The 14,812-nt window shown below is 42.4% G+C and overlaps 1 protein-coding gene across 1 annotated transcript in view; it reads left to right on the top strand.

Moving 5' to 3' along the window:
• Positions 1-12,562: 12,562 nt before the first annotated feature.
• The window catches only part of FGGY (FGGY carbohydrate kinase domain containing), a 260,805-nt gene continuing 258,555 nt past the window's right edge, over positions 12,563-14,812 (top strand). Inside the window, exon 1 of the mRNA XM_025193140.1 lies at positions 12,563-12,713. The gene's annotated coding sequence lies outside the window, so the exon portion shown is untranslated. The remainder of the gene's footprint in view (positions 12,714-14,812) is intronic.

Here is a 14,812-nt window from a genome sequence, read left to right as displayed (position 1 = left end):
GGTGGTTTTATTGTGAACACTTCCATTTTAATTGAAAGTATAGTGAAAGATAAGGGTGTGTTTTTCCATTATCAGTGCTTCAAACCCACAATGCTTTAAGATAAGTGACAGTTTCATAAATAAAATTGTTCCTTTTAAATCGCTGAAGCTTTTACAGTAAGCCTTGTACCCACCAATGAGATCCATTAGTGTCTGATTAAGTGGTGATTAGTGGTGAGAGTCACAATCATTAGTGTTTTTAGCTGCCTGGTTGTAAATCATAATGACAGCTGAGTCCTGCAGGAGCCTGTTGCCAATATTTGAGGCAGGAAAAGGTGACTTCCAGAAGGGTAGCTGTGGAGGAGTCTTATTCAACAGTTTCCTTCCAGGGCTAGGATGGAGCAAGCCAGTTGCAATGAAGAATTCACTTCACAAATTTTTGCTTGCGATCAATCACGAGTCTATCTGTTATCACTCACTACTTATTAAAACATTGGTGTGGACATCCATGCTTGTTCTTTTATATGCGATTGGTTGCCTAAGTCAGATGGTGTTACCATCTTCACAAAAAAAGAGTGAAAGTGTTATTGCTCACTGAAGAAATGAAGAGGACCTGAACTATTGCACCTAGCACTGAATTTAATGGGTATATCTCTCTATCTTGGCTCTGCTTGCAGGGGTGACTTGCGTCGGCACGTGACTGACCTTTGTTAGAATCAAATGTTGAATAGCAGCAGAGATGTCTACGCAGCATGGCTCCGTGCCACACAGGGATAACTTGAACTAGAAGCGAACTTACTAATTCTCACGCTAGAGTGAATCCCGTGCAAGGCAGAGTGCCGGGCAGACACACAAGCTGTCTCTGCATGTGCTAGCTCCAGAAGCAGTGGAGCCGTGCTGTTGCATTGCTATGCCTGGGCTGATTTGCCTGGTTTCTCAGCGGGGCTAATTCAGCAGGTGCAGCACTTCATTAATACTTCTTCTGGGTCCAGAACTAGTGCGTGCAGAGCAAGCTTGGCTCTCTCTGCATAGCACTGCCGTGTGCCCTATAGGTAGTATCTCCCTGCATTAAAACACGGGTTTTGTGGTGGATTGACTTGGACCTCCCAAAAAGAAAATGTTCATTGCCAGAGAATCAGCCCAAATATCTGGTTGTTTGTGGATCCTGAGCCAAAATATCCCCTCTTGGTGGATTTAGATCTCAAGCTGATTATGTAGAAATGAAAGGTGATTTCCAGATTTGCAGATTTTTAAGGCAAGAGGGGACCTTTTCATCATCAAGACTGGACTCCTGTCTATCACAGGTCACGGTGTTTCACTAGTCACCACTGTATGAAACCCACAAACTTGTGCTTGACTGAAGCTCATCATCCAAAAATATCTACTTCTGTTCTAAAGACATCAATTGTTAGAGGATCTGTTACTTCCATTAGCAGTTTGCCCCGAATCTTCACTGTTACACATCTGTATTTCTGGTTTCAGTTTGTCTGGCTTCAGCTTCTAGCTGTGGGATTTTCTTATATCTTTTCTTGCTGAATTAAAAAGCCCTTTTTGCACCTAGTATTTTCATCCAATGAACATATTGATAGGCTGTAATTAAGTCACCTCTCAATCCTTTTGCTTAACTCATCAGAGTGAGCTCTTTAAGTGTCTGACTGTAAGGAACTTCCTGGCCCTCATAATTTTGAGGCTCTTTTCTGTCCAATTTTTCTCTTTTCACTCCAATTTTTGGACAGCCTTTTAAAATTGTGGGTGCTAGAATGATATACAGTTTTCCAGAGTCAGTCCCACAAGAGGCATATACAGAGGTAAACTCCTCTCCTTACTCCTAGTCATTAAATTACTACTTATAGATCCAAAAATATAACCAGCTTTTTTATCCACACCATCATGCTAGAGGCTGATACAATGCTGCTTGTCCTCTATGACCCCAAAGCCATTTTCAGAGGTGCTGATTTCCAAGAAACAGCCCTCCCATTCTGTATGTATGACTTGTATTCCTTGTTGCTAGATTTATGTCCTCATATTGAGCTGTATTCAAAATGTACTTTGTATGAATAGGCACAGTTTATGAAATGAGTGCAGATCACCTTTGTGTGACTGTCCTGCCTTCATCATTATTTCCCTCTGTCAGTCTTGGTGTCTGGAAATGTAAGCAGCGGTGCTTTTGTATTCACTTCGAGATCACTGACAAAAATATCGAAGAGCCTTTTACAGGCCCATTAGAATTGGACCCACTCATCGTGGTTCCCCAAGGACACGTACTGTTGGGAAGCAGTTACTTACCCCTCAATAAAGGCAAATGGAAAACCAGTGCTTTTATAGTGTGGAGAGAGTAATGCAGTTCTCTCTCCTACCCATCATCAACTTTCCTGGATGAAGCAACCATGCTTAGTCTTTGCAATAGGCCAGTTTTACTTATGGTTTTACATCATCCTATGTTCTTTTGAATTCCCCCTACCAACTCTGCAAACACAGGTTTCCTTTTGACTTGGATTCACCTTCCCCTAATAAACATCTGAGTGAGCACTACGTTCTTGAAATGGCTGAGCACAGGTGCAATGTGGGAACCTCAGGGCGCTTGACAGAGCCCTCCCAGCCAGTAGAGGAGGAAGTGGGGAAGCAACTCGATGTAAGTGGAGGTGTTAACATGTGGGTTTGTTTGGATTGATTCTTGCTACAGTAATTACAACTGCACAACTTTGAGTTGTAGGCAAGAAGAGATTTGGACTTGGCATAGGCCAGCTATAAAGGCTTGATCCTGTTTCTGCTGATGCCGATGGAAGCTTTACACCTCATTTCAGTGGGAGCTGACTTTATATGACCAGTTTGCATCTCTGTGTTTCATTTAGAGATTCTGCCTAATCAGGTGTACTGACTGCGATGGTCCATTAAAGGCAATGAACCTGCTCCCATTGACACCTGTTGGGGATCTGACCCCCAAGGTAATATAAAAGATGAAGTCTCATCCTTTTCATGGTGATTCAGATCCTGGAAGAGACAGAGCATCTGCTACTTACAAGAACTGTCTTCCTTTCTCAATCTGGGAAATGTAAGTGCCTAAACCCAGTGCTGGGGTCAGCAGTTCTGAGCAGTTTTTTTTTATAAAGCTCTCTGCCAAAAGCACAATTTGGCGCACACAAATGATTAGTTTGTGTTTCTCCAAAGCCACAGGAATAATGTCATTTTATTGTATTGGATGCTCTTTCACAACAAGAGGAAAGGATGTTTTAAAACAAGGAGTAGCTCAGCACAGAATTTTAACCCTCACAATACAAGAGCATTGCAGTTAGCTGTGGGCAGAGTCTGACTGAAATGCAAGGCTAACTATTGTAAAAACAGAAGGGCAAAATAAATGCCTCTGAAGGCCAGGGATTAACAAAAATGTTTTAGATCAGAAGGGATCTCAGTTACAGCCTTTGTGCTTCCTGCCTGTTTCCTGCTTATAGCTTTGCACTGCTACTATCACTCCCGCCAGATCATGGGCCTTGTTACACCTTACACTGCAAGATGCACAAATGTTGATGGCTGTTAGTGCTAGACTGGGGTTTGGAGCAGTCCAACCCTTAGTTTAGAAACCTTCTCTGGCTGTCCCCCACCTGCACAGCTGTGACTTGCTGCTAGAGGCCTGGTGAGCAGGCACAGGACTAGGAGCTATAGCTGTGTGTTGCCACAAGAGGACTGGTGAACCAGGACAGGCATCTATCCTTGCTCTACAGGCGGAGGTGTGAGAGATCCTGGGATACTGGAGGACTTCAACTTGGGCAGAGAATCTGGGGGAGTGGCCACACCTTCATGGCACAGAAGCTGGGTAGTGCCGGTTAGAGATAACACTGCCCTGGAGTGGTATAATTTTGAGCCACATAATCAGTGCTTCAGATCACTTTAAGGTGTTAATGTGAGGACAATCCAAGGGTTAGGAGCTCCAGGAGCTGCCCCAAACTATTGTGTAGCAAGGCCCTATATCTTGTGGGGTAGCTTTTACTTTTCCAGAAAACTGTACAAAACTAAAATATTGTAGTTGTGGGTCTTTTACTGAGGTGTGTTACCAGAGCTGAGAGTGGCTGCAATATTGCATATCCCTACATTCAATCTAGTTCTAATCAATTTTGGCTCAAGATTGAACGAACACCAACCACATGACCAAAAACATTTATAGAAAGTCACCAGAAAGTGTTCAGAAAAAGTACAGTAAAATGGTAAGGGTTGACCTAGCCATAGTATGGCAAGACTCCCATTACACATGAAATCCTGGTCCCCCAGATGTCAGGAGGAGTTCTGCCATTGATTTTAGTGGGCCAGGCTATCACACAAGGGATTCTCTTGGAAAAAGCTTGCGTGGGGAGGAAAGAAGCTCATTGAGTGTCTAATGCACTGGTTGGGAGGATGAATGGAAACATTAAATTGGGAAAGAGAAAGACCATAGATTTTTTTGAAGGGCAAATGTGGTACTGAGAAGAAGGGGCTGGGAAAAGCAGAGGGTTTTATTGTGAATGGGAGGAATAAGCATTTGCTTGGCCCGTGTATAGCAGACACTTGAAAAGAGGCCATTTTTAACCTTAAACCCAGCCTTGATAGACTGTCTACTTTAATCTCTGAATTATGTTAATAATTACAGTAACATTATATTTGTGAACTGTTGTATCTTCCTGATCAGTTATCACCCTTCAGATCTCTAGGGAGGGTGAGTTGAGAGCTAGCTGGACCTCAGGGCATAATTATATACACATTATATATCAGGTTTAACAACAGTCACCCTGATGTGTATGACTGATACATGCCCTTGCTGCTAGAGTAGCTGTTAAGTACCCAAAAATGGAATAGCTGAAACAACTGCTGGTCACTTTGCACAAAAGGATGAAAGTGTGCAGGAGACAGATCGGTGTAACAGCTGCTGAAAAGCAAAAACACAAAAGTCACAAACAAAATGGGTACAGCTAGTTCAGAGATGGGATCTATAGGCTTTCTAATGCGGTAAGAGGCCCCTATTCTTCCTGGCTAGCTCTTAAGAGAAAACCTAGTGGCCCTTTGCTCCAGGGAAGAGGGATATTCCCCCCCCCCCCCTTATTTCTAACAGTTTAACAAATGTCTTTGTGAAGTATTGTATGTATGTATTATAGTGGCAACATGTTCCAAAGCTACAACTTCTTGTTCTCTCTCTCTCTCTCTCTCTCTTTCTCTCTTCAGATAATTCTACCTTTCCAAATAGGCATGGCAGGATTGGGCCCACTGGACTATTTTGGGTCATCCAGTAACAATTCCTCCAAGGAATTCACGAGATTTCACAGACCGCAGGAATTAAGACGGTGCAACCTGTACCTTTCAACCATTTTAAGTATAACACATCAATATAGAGCTTGGCTCTGTGTAATTCAGCTCTTGCTTGAGATCCTTTTTGCCTCCTTCCCCCTTTGCTCTGTTTCTTTGCTCTTCCCTTCTTCCAGCCCTCTCTCTTCACCTCTTGAGTTCAAGCTCAGTTTAGTAGTTGCTGTCATTGTCAGGGAGTTTGGGGTGCAATCTCAGTGAAGTGTGACAGCTACCTTTTGTTCAGGAAACGTGTAAGTAGCACTTGCATTCCTTTTTGAAACAAGGTGGCTGAAATGATAGGACCAACCACCCAAAATGAGGATAGCGAGCAAGGCCAGCTGTACGGGCAGCAGGTGCTGTTTGGTGAGGCTGTGTTTGACTAGCAGCAGAAGCTCCCAGAAGAAGCCAAGGAAAGAGGAGCAAGAAAGTAAGGAAGGACCCCAAAACGTCCCTTTGAGAGAAAGCTAAGATAGGGAGCTTAAGGGGGAAGGTGTTGTCTGGAAAGAGGACTGGACTGCGACCAAAGAACTGCTTCCTGTTATTGGAGTCCTGCTGGGCCCTGGGAAACAGGATGGCATGTATAATCTTTGTAGACCTTTCTTTGCATGGAAGAAATAAATACCTAGCTCTATCATTTGTTCTCATTCTAACATGAGGCCCTGAAGAGTAGCTAAATACTCAGGCCAAAAAAAAAAAAAAAAAAAAGATAAAAGCATTCATATCTAGGCTTCCTTTATGAATAAACTGTAATACTTCTATGTTGAATATTTTCCAGGAGCATTCCTTTGAAAATAGGATGTGGCTCTGTCACGTGCAAAATGAGGGGTTAGTGACTGAGCTGATCAGTTCATATTCATCAGCCAGGAGTTCCAGATAGTAGCTTCATTAAGGCCTTCAGTTCAGTGAGGTATATAAGCACACGCTTAACTTTAAGCCCATGAATAGTCCCATTAAAGTCAAAGGAACTACTCACAATAAATAAGGGCATGCTGAATTGGGGCATAAAACGGCAACTATAAGTCTTTGTTCCTTGAAAGTGATTTTTCACTGCAATACTGGAGTATTTCTGATAAAAACCAGATTCCAAGTTACTTTTATTTAGTTGGACAAGAGGTATGCCAGCACCTGACCTGTACATGCAATGAACATGAACCAATGCAGTTTGCTTGCCAGAGTCCTGTGGGGAAAGAATGATTTGCTGAATGATGAATATATTTTGTGAAAATCTCAAACTGTTTGTCAGCAGTTTATGAGCTGAAAAAAAGCAAAATGCACTGGATAACTACTGCACGGAGTTACTTGCTGTGATCTAATTGCCGTAAAGGTGTAAAACTCCCCTAACATAGGCACATCTTAAAAATCCGTGATGGAGAAGCAATGCAGTAATTCAACGGGCTCCTGATGAATTATGTCTTTAAATTTTACATTATTCAGGAATAATGGAGGACCTCCTAAAATGAATGCCCAATCCTTGTGTGTTTCTCTGCATGCCAGACAGCTTATCCCATCCACTTGTGAAATACCCCATTTCTCAATTTCTTGTTAGCAATGTGGGTTTTTTTAGCCCTTTGCTATTTGGGTTGCCATTGTGGTTTGGCCCAAAATGGTAGTTCTTTGTTGGGAAAACTCACATTTCTAGGTTCAGAGAGTGTGGAGATTCTCCTTCAAAAGACTGAGCATATTACCAACACGCCAGAGGTGGAAATGGTCATGAACAGTGCGACCATTTCTTATTTAAAAGATCTTCATTTTAAGATATACTTCTCCTCTCAGGAATATCTGTTACAGAATGTAAGATATGACACATGCTTTCCTCTTAAATATAAAAGGAGGAAAAAAAAACTAGCATGAGTCAGAGCGACACCATGAAAGGGCTGTTTGATGTAAATTCTATGTAAGTGGTGCGTATATTGGGGTTATACAGCTGAAAATCATCCTAGGATATGTTCTTAAACTCCTAGCCAAATCAGTGGGGGGCTAGGCTGGAAAGTTGGTGGAAGGGGAGAGAATTTGATCCATGTCCAGGCCATGAAGTTTTCCTTCTTATCACAGCAGCAGTGGCTGACCTCTCTTTCCATTACATCCCTCAAAAGGAGACGGAGGATGCTACTTAGAGCTAATAGCGTAGGTTTATTTTTTCTCTGTCTGAGATTTCTTGCACTTAGGTGTTGTTTTATTTGAGGATGTTCATACATTTACCTTGATAGTCCCCTAGTGAGGAAAGCCAGCAGAAGCGGAGACATGAAGTACAACAAGGTCAAGTCACTTAACCAAGACCACATGGTAGGGTTGGTGTCCAAGTCAGGAAAATCTGTTTAGTTCCTAACCACTGCACATGCTGTCTTTCATCCTGTGTGAAGGAAGTGGAAAAAACTGTTTCATATTCCCCAATCATGGAGTTGGGAATGTTACAGGTCATGTGAACAAAGCCGTTCATTCAAGTAGCTTAAACTGAAGACTTCTAAGAAGCTGTCGAAATCTCACGGCCTTTCCTTCCTCAGTAGGGCAGATATTGCATCCAAACTAAACATGGCCAGCTTCTCCTCTATAAAACCGTAAGTCCTGCCCAGGATCATCAAATCCATGTCAAAAGTTAATTGTTTTCAAAGGTCTCCCTTGAAACTAAGGGATTATGTTGCTTTTGCTGTAATATCTTATAAAACACGGCAGACTGGGATCGGTTGAAATAAAACCTTTTGCTCCATTTGTAAAGATTAGATTATTACAGTTTTTCAAATTCTTTACAAACAGCATTAATAACATTTGGCGATTTTGCAGTTTGGCCAAGTCCCTCACTGCTAGTATTGTTGTTGGTATGTCACTGTCAGTATTTTACATTGAACTAGCTAACAGCTGTCTTGGCTTTCTTCCCCACTAAAACAACTGCTGCTTCACAAAGAACACAGAAAATTTTGTCTTCCTTGAAATTCACAGATCAAGGGAAGCCTTTGCCAATACAAACCCATACTTTATTTTTACAGTTTAAGTGAGACCCTGAGTAAAAAAAATTGCTCTCTTTTATTCCATACTGTGAGTGTAGTTGACATTAATCTTGTTCGTTTTAACTGGTGCCTCCCGGGTGGGACATTTAGAAGGGGGATATAAGCTCTGACAAAAGAATCAAGGTGGAAAAGAAGCCAAAGGCAAAAGTATACTCAGTAAAACCAGTACATAGTTCCCCAAGCTCCCTGTGGAGCATTGGCTAAGAGCTCAAATAAAGCAAGTAAATGGGAAGCGCTGCACTCCAGATTTGTACCCATCTCCTCCTTGCCCACGAATTCCACGAGCCAGGATGCAAAGTGATGTTTAATATCATGGTACCTATTCTGGACAAGGATTGGCATCTTTTACAGCAGATCAGTGGCATCCACAGAGAAGATTGTGGTAGTCCAGGAATAAATTTGGGGCAAAGCATCCACACCAGAAGGCAGGAGGGTGATCCAGGCTGACCTGGACAAGCTCAGCAAATGGGCAGACAAGAACTGATGGTGTTTAACACTGAAAAGTGCAAGGTTCTCCACCCTGGGAGGAAAAACCTGCAGCATCCTTATAGGCTCAGCAGTGCTACGCTGGCTAGCACTATGGAAGAAAGAGACTTGGGGGTCATCATTGACCACAAGATGAACATGAGCCTGCAATGCGATGCGGCGGCTAGTAAAGCGACCAAAACGCTGGCTTGCATCCATAGATGCTTCTCAAGCAAATCCCGGGACGTCATTCTCCCCTTGTACTCGGCTTTGGTGAGGCTGCAGCTGGAGTACTGCGTCCAGTTTTGGGCTCCACAATTCAAAAAGGATGTGGAGAAGCTTGAGAGAGTCCAGAGAAGAGCCACGTGCATGATCAGAGGTCAGGAAAACAGACCTTACGATGACAGGCTGAGAGCCATGGGGATCTTTAGCCTGGAAAAGCGCAGGCTCAGGAGGTGATCTGATGGCCACCTATAAGTTTATCAGGGGTGACCACCAGTATCTGGGGGAACGTTTGTTCACCAGAGCGCCCCGAGGGATGACGAGGTCGAACGGTTATAAATTCCTGCAAGACCATTTCAGGCTGGACATAAGGAAGAATTTCTTTACTGTCCAAGCCCCTAAGGTCTGGAACAGCCTGCTGCTGGAGGTGGTTCAAGCACCTACGTTGAACACCTTCAAGAGGAAATTGGATGCTTATCTTGCTGGGATCCTATGACCCCTGCTGACTTCCTGCCCTTCGGGCCGGGGGCTGGACTCGATGATCTTCTGAGGTCCCTTCCAGCCCTGATGTCTATGAAATCTATGAAATTCTTCTGTGGGCTGTGTACTAGAGCATTGAGATGTCTGTAGGTGGGTATGGGGAGGACTATTGAACACAGTGATGCAGAGACACTACAGCAGCTGATTATGATCCCCCTTTACGTAAGTCTAATGCTTCACAAAGCATATTGGGAATCTGAAAAAATGTAGGTGATGTGGGAGCATGATGTAGCAAGGATGCATGAAACTGCTTGCTGTGCAATTTTTGAAAGCCATGTTGAGCTCAGTGGGGAGTAAAATGTAATCAACTTTTCAACAACTATCAGCCTACTTGTACCTGAAAATGGAAATTTTCTCTATTGAAATAACCAAAAATGAAGTAAAATTTGAGGGAATGTGAAATTGAGGTACTGCTTGCTTGAAATCATATTATACAGGAAGCCTCTGTCAGGTACATACTACTGCTCAAGGGCCTATTCTTCAAAATACGGTAGGGGATTTTAGATGAGGATAATGCCTTTCAAATGAACAAAGTCAGAGTTCTCTGGAAACCGAGTTAAAACACTTAGGAGACTTAGCTTGCAGTGTGTTACATGCTGCTCTTTTTTACCAGGTTGGTCTTTACAATTTTACACTGAAGTCACATGTTATTCATCTGCCATCCAGAACTATTTTAAGTTGCAATGCACTTCCATGCTCTGCTTATATTCTAGCTGTATCACATTCACAATTTTTAAAATCATGGTCAGAACAATCTGACATCACTCTTTTCTGACCTGATCAGCTTCCCATAGGAATTGTGTGCACTGGTCATATTTGTCCAGAATAACTTTCTTTTGAATAAACACATAAGGTTCAAAACCCTGCAGTCCAATGAGTGAGGTCCAACATGATTGCAAATATAGTGCCCATCTTTAAGAAAGGGAAGAATAGACCAGGGAATTATAGACCAGTCAGCATGACCTTGATACCTGGAAAGATCAAGGTCATGGAACAAGAAGGAACCTAGCGTGAAGCTCCTAGGGGAGAATAAAGTTATCAGAAACAGCCAGCATGGATTCAATAAGGTTTCTTTCTATGATAAGGTGACAGGCTCTGAAGATGTAAGGAGAGCAGTAGATATGATAAACCTTAATTTAGCAAGGGTTTTGACACTGTCTCCCACAACATTTTCATTAACAAACTAAGGAAATACAGACTACACTAGATGCAAGTACTGTAAGGTGGCCACATAACTGTTTGGATCATCCTACTCAACAAGTAGGCATCAATGGCTCTATGACTAGTTGGAAGGTGGTATCAAGTAGGGTTCCCCAGAGGTTTGTCCTGGGTCCAGTATTGTTTAATATTTTCATTAATGATTTGAATGCTGAGTGCACAATTAGCAAATTTAAGGATGACACCAAGTTGGGTGGAGCTTTAGACCCTCTGGAGCATAGCGCTAGGATCCAGAATCACCGAGGTAGACTGGAGGAAGGGCCCACGATCAATCAGATGAAATTCAACGAGGACAAGCACAAAGTTCTGTGCTTGGTATGGAATAATTGCATGCACAAATGCAGACCATGGAATGGCATTAAAGTGAAATCCTGGCTCTTTTTGAAAGCAGAAGTTTTAGTCAATGGATGCAAGATGTTGATATAAGTGGCATTGCACATTGGACTGTGCAAAATTAAGCAGCATTCTCCCTCTAAAGGATATTTTGAAGTTCAGTGGCACTGTGCTGTCAGGGACCTGGCTTTACAGTATGAGTAGGATGTGTGTTCTTTTTTGTAAGGTAGAATGGTATTTTTGACATTCCTGAAGTTCCTAATTACTGGAGTTAATTTTGTATTTTCCAGCATGGACAGAACATCTATTTTGCATTTCCCACTAGTCGTGCTGTTTTTTTGTTCTGTGCGTTATCTTGGCTTCCAGCATTTTTAGATACCCTTGTATGTGCAGTCTATTTATAGCACCTCTGGATGGTACCTGTTCAAAGTTAGATGCCAAAAACAACTGTTGCTATCCAACACATAAACAAACCTGGTGCTTTAGGAACATTTTTGGCTGCACAATAATGTGCATGAGGAACACCCTTTGCATTTCTTTTTTTCCTCTCATTTTTACTTATAATTTAGAAGTAAGAAATTCCTTGCCATCTGCAACCTCCCTGAAGTAAAACTGCTTCTCTGCTTTTCCTCTTATGCTGTTATTGTCTAATGTATAAAGACCACTAGGTTCAAGGCTACAGTCTCTCTCAATTTTTCTCTGCTCTATTCAGCCAAGCACTGCTCACATGCTCAGTTATAAGCACAGGACTTGTCAGTGGAACTGCTCGTGCTTGCAAATAAGCATGTGACTCAGTGCTTTCCTGGACCCTGGCCTCTTACTCTGGTCTTACCCAACTGTTTTCATTTACAGTCCTGAATATCTGTATTTAAATAGTCCCCAAAGGTTCCAACCTGACAATATTGCATTTTATAGCAACGGTGCTAGAATAAAATCCACAAGCCTTTCTCATTCTAAACCCTCTGTAGTTATGTATTTTCCTAAGTCCTTCTCCGTTCAGCAGAAAATATAAAAATGCTTAAAGGAAAGTATCTGCTTGAAGTGAGTGGCCGAGCTGGCATCCAGGAATGTCTCAGTACTCTCCCAATTCATATGTTTTTCCTCCTGCTTCATATGCTTCCGGGTGCATGCGATTTTTTCATTAGAGGAAGGCAGAAAAGAACTGGAACTGTATTGAAACTAATATCAGACCTGGGTCTGAAAAGACTTTACTTCAGCCCTAAAACTTTACCAAAAATCTCTAACAGATATGTGGTTGCAATGCTTCCTTTTGTATTTGTTGTTACCTGTACGGATGTCATAGCACAGTGTATGAACAACAGCACCAGAGAAAGAAGTGCTCTTGATTGTAGAGCTGGAAGTCATAGAGGAGCACAGGTGGAGTGCTCTGCATAGAATTGCTTCTGTGCATCTTTGTGCGTCTTATAAGCTCTTTGAACTGCTAATTTATTTCACCTACAAGTGTTTACAGTGGTCTGTTTTGCCCACAGGTGTATGTGCTTCTGGAGCTGCGTCAACTTGTTTCTTTCCCAGAGCATCTTCAACTGCATATTTGGATGAAATCCTAGCCCCTTTGAAGCCAAAAATACAGGATTTGGGGGCCAGAGACTGCTTCTAGAGAATCAGGAAGAGAAAACTGAAGCTGAGGTACCCAAAGAGGGAAATGGTCATTTCCTAAACTATTTCTGATCTCATCTATATCAGTCTGCTCTTCCATCTTTTTTTAACTTCCTTCCCTATTTCTAATGCGCTGCAGTTTATACATTTAAAAACAGCAGACCAAGTTCTTCCTCTCTCCTCCACTTTTATCTCCCAATAACTGTGTCTAGTACTATATCACATACCAGAAAGTCATTCTGGTCTGTTAGGTCAATATGTAATTAAGTTGTTTCTTTGTATTTGGTATTCTTCTCTATGCCTGGGACAATGTCATGCTATCAGGTAAATATATAATTGGGCAATGTTTTACTAGCTGGTATTAGGTAGCAAATAAGTAAGTATTGTGTAGCTCCTGTTATATGATATATGCGAAGGGCATTATACTATTTACCTGATTAGTAGGCCTTTTGTGGCTCTGTTGGCATATTATGGTAATCACTGTTAGAAACTCACCATCTGCCAGGAGTTTCCATTCAATGCTATTGGAGATGCCATTGTGGCTTGCCTGTACATAGAGAGAGAGAGCAACTGGGGTATCTTGGGTATAACCACTGAATGGCAACTCCTGGCAATGGACATTTTGTTAATGGCAACCCTTGTGTTCAACTGAGTTGCTGTCTCCATGGTATGGATCCGTCTGGAAATGTCTTGGTGGTGCTTCGAAACCATAACTTAATTTCAGTACCCAACTTCAGCCCAGTTTCAGTGGCTGCTTCATAGGTTGTCTTTGTGCAAAAATCCTAATTGAAAAGTCACAGGTGCCATATTCTACCCCGGATATTCGGTGGGTTCAGTGCTTGGCCATGACCTAGCTGCCAGGCCAGGCCTGCTGGCTGTGAACATGTTCCTCACCAGAGAAGGATGGCCTGTCTGGCAATCACTAACTGGGGATTTTTTTAGTTACCTCCTACTCCTTCCCCCTAAACCTGAGATTCTGTTCCTGCCTCCCTTTCCCCTTACACAGGTGAGGTGACTGGGTGAGAGGAGCCTGAGTCCCATGGTAAGGTAGGCGCCTAAATCACATAAGTGCTTTCAAAACTTCTTCTGCAAGCCTCAACTTAGACATGTTAAAACCGATAAGAAATGTAAAGATATGGCTTGAAGTAAAATCAAATCTTTGAAGCAGGTTAATTAAATAATTTTCTTCCACCAACAGATGTTTTACTACCAACCTTTGAATGTACTAATTGCCCCAAACAGCCTCCAGACATCTTGCATAAATCATAGTGTTGTGCAAGGCTGGGGAAAGGCAGTGGGTCTCTGAGCTATCATAAGTAGGTTAACGTGAACATTTCACAACCAGCAGATGTGGATCTGCAGTCAGCTAGATGTTGACAAATTTTCCCCTACAAATGTTTTGTGTACCTGAAACACCATTAATACTTGTCAGTGGAAACTCAGGACCAATTGGGCACCTTGGGCCAGATTTTGAGCTAGTGTAGAGCGACATCAGTTCCTAGCAGTTGAGTATTCAGCCTCAAGACATAAAGCTTTTCTTATCGAAGGACTCGTTTTGGCCTGGAACATAAGGTTCATTGTTTTGGGCATCCATTTTAAGGTGTAATTAATTTTTCCATAACCAGGCAAAGCTTTTATAGGGGCTTCTCTCAATCCCAGGGAAAGGAGCGCTTGTCCTTATCTCTTCATATATAATGTAGATTGTATTTACATACTAATTGCTAAATTGTGCCTTTACTTTTCTGTCCCTGTTTTTACAGTCTTCACTAGAAAAGCAACTGAATTAAATAGCAGGTTTCATAGATTTCATAGATATTAGGGCTGGAAGGGACCTCGGAAGATCATCGAGTCCAGCTCCCTGCCCCAGGGGCAGGAAGTCAGCAGGGGTCATAGGATCCCAGCAAGATAAACATCCACATTTCTCTTGAAAGTGTTCAATGTGGGTGCTTGAACCACCTCCAGTGGCAGTCTATTCCAGACCTTGGGGGCTCAGACTGTAAATTGTCATTACCCAATGATTGTGTGTGCGCTTCGGCACTGCAGAATTATTTCCCACCACATGGAGCTTTCTTTGCACGGTGCAATTCTCAGCTGCAGAGAGAAAACCCCGGTGCAAAGGAGTTCCCGCC

The sequence above is a fragment of the Alligator sinensis genome, unplaced genomic scaffold (assembly GCF_000455745.1).
Source record: "Alligator sinensis unplaced genomic scaffold, ASM45574v1 scaffold1559_1, whole genome shotgun sequence".
Taxonomy (NCBI): Eukaryota; Metazoa; Chordata; order Crocodylia; family Alligatoridae; genus Alligator; species Alligator sinensis.
Note: the sequence above shows the minus strand (reverse complement) of the source record. Positions and strands in the feature narration are given on the sequence as shown.